Source organism: Microcebus murinus, chromosome 9, assembly GCF_040939455.1.
Source record: "Microcebus murinus isolate Inina chromosome 9, M.murinus_Inina_mat1.0, whole genome shotgun sequence".
Taxonomy (NCBI): domain Eukaryota; kingdom Metazoa; phylum Chordata; class Mammalia; order Primates; family Cheirogaleidae; genus Microcebus; species Microcebus murinus.
In genome coordinates this window covers 80971230-80973680 of record NC_134112.1, presented here as the reverse complement: position 1 = coordinate 80973680, position 2451 = coordinate 80971230, and positions in this window count along the sequence as shown.

Here is a 2451-nt window from a genome sequence, read left to right as displayed (position 1 = left end):
GTCACTGTTATGTGCAGAGGCAAGACTGAAGGAGGAGAAACCAAACTGGATGCCACTGTAGTGAGAGATGATGGTGGCCGCAACTCGGGTAGGGATAGTGGGGAATGTGGAGAAGTAGATGGAGTTGAGAGACATTTAGAGCTAGAATAACTGGTTTTTGGATCCTATGTGTTTGGGGAGTGAGGTAGAGATCTAGGTGACTTCCAGGTTTCCAGCCTGTGCAGCAGGTAGATGGGGTTAACATTACTGAGAGAGTGAACTCTGAGACAAACAGGTTGAAGGGGAAAGGGTCACTCTTTCTCCTCCTTTTCAAATCACTGGGGAAAACTGGGCACATCTGAGGCAAGGGAGGGAGGGCAGATGAGGGGTGTTCAGGTGGTGTGAGGGGAGTGGGATAGGCTGCTGGGTGAAGGGGTGGGGAGGACCCACAGTATGTGCTGAAATTCAGGGGATGGGTCTAGGATGATCAATTGAATGAAATGCTTCTTTGCCCTGCTCCAGCTAGTCAGTCGCTCATTCATTCACACCTATATTAACTTCCCAGGGTCAGGGAGCTCAGTCTGGTAGGGGAATGGTGAATACATGGTCATAGATCAGGGTAGTAAATGAAGCCAGAGTTGTGCCCCGGGGCAGTAAAGGAGCTGGGGGCACTGGTACAAGAGGGGCAGGGAGAGGTCCAGGAGAGTTTCCTGTTGGCCAGGAAGATGAGGGTGGAGAGGCAAGGGTGTTTCCGGGCAGAGGCCCAAACCGAAGCATGGGTGCCCAGGATACTAGAGGCAGCAAAGAGGAGTTGGAGGAGGAGGGTATGATGGGGAGTGGGTGCACTGCCTGTATCACATGGAGCAGGGGTGGGGATGGCTGCTGTCTGAACCTGGGGGTTGGGAAAATATGATTGAGGAATTAATGAGATAAGACCGTTATTGTATAACCCAGTATTGCTGTATTAAAGACAGAAACAGGAGTTTGCAGGGTTTTGCCCTGAAGGAATATGTGAACTCAGTGGTTCACTTATTAGAGGCTGCTATCATGGGAGAGCTCTCAAATCTCCAGTAGGGATGTTTTCCAGGAAGGCTTCCCCGTATCTCAAAATTTGTGAGCTTCCCTTCCCTGTGTCTTGAAAGACAAGACAAGGCAAGGCAAATATGGCCCACAGGATGGGAGCTGGAAACAGTGAGTGGCCTTTGCCCAGAGATGCACCCCAGTGGTTATAAACAACCTGTTTTATAGAGATGGGTTCCCTGCCATCTCCTGTCTGTCTACCTTTAAGTCCACAATAACTAATCAAAGAAATATAGAGTCACTATACCTCTTTTGTTATACCTTTGCTAATTGACAATTACCTCTTAAAACTTAGAAGTTAGCCCCTAAAAAACTTTGTACCCTTTGTTCACCTAGATAGAGTAGAAGCCCCTTGAGAGGACTTTTGACCCCAACCCACTACCTGTATCCCCTAGCAACTACTTTCCCAGATATGCAAATATATTACCTTGACAACTGGTTGATGTCTGTGATTATAAAAACCTGTGTGAATCTAACCATATTGCTGGCATTCATGGGGATACGCCAGTCTCCTGAGTACCCCACTGTGTTATATCTGATCTTTTTATATAAAACTATAAACTATACCTTAGTCTCTGTGTATTCTTTTATTCTATTTCCTATCTGTTTCCTTATCCTCTGTGGCGACCCCTATCATAGGGACTTGGCTCCTGTGGAGAAGTAGTTGATCTCCTGGAAGGCCTGCCTCAAATACTCTCCCCCTGCCCGCCCCCGCACCTGGGGGCCTTGGAGGTCTCATTAGGGAGAGGAGACTTTAGCCTGGAACAGGATGGAGCCACAGAGGGCCCTAACTGGAGAGGGGCAGAATTGCTCTAATGTGACCCCTTCTGGCTACAGCATGGAGGGTGCAATGGAGAGGCTGGCTAGGGCCAGAGAGGCTAGTTAAGAGGCTAGTGCAGGAGTTTGGAAGGGAGGCCCTGAGCAAGGTCAGTGCTAAAGGTGGGGGCGTAGCAGCCCAGGTTAGCCCAGGAACTGCCCGGAGGACAGGTTCCTGGGTTTGCAGATAGTTCTGCCTGCCTGTTGGTTGAGGAACGTTTTTGTTTGAGTCAGCGCTCACTGTTTTAAGGTCTTAATTTGAAAAACATCCTTGAGGTCAGGCTGCACTGAAACTCACCCTGTTCTGGTCCTAGGGCAGTCTTACAGAACATGGTGTCCACCCCTGTCAGCCACCAACCCTCCAGCTGTCTGTAGACCAATCCCTGAGCCCCCGCCCTTGGCTCTTTCAAGCACTGTGCCAACATCCCAGACCCCACCTCTGCCCCACGTCCTTCCACTAGGCCTGGGTCAGTCCTCCTGGGGACAGTCATCCAGCCTCCGCCTCCCCAGGGTCTCATTTAGTGTTAATGGGCCAGAAGGCAGCCCGCCAGAGAGAACACACAAGAAACAGCCAAG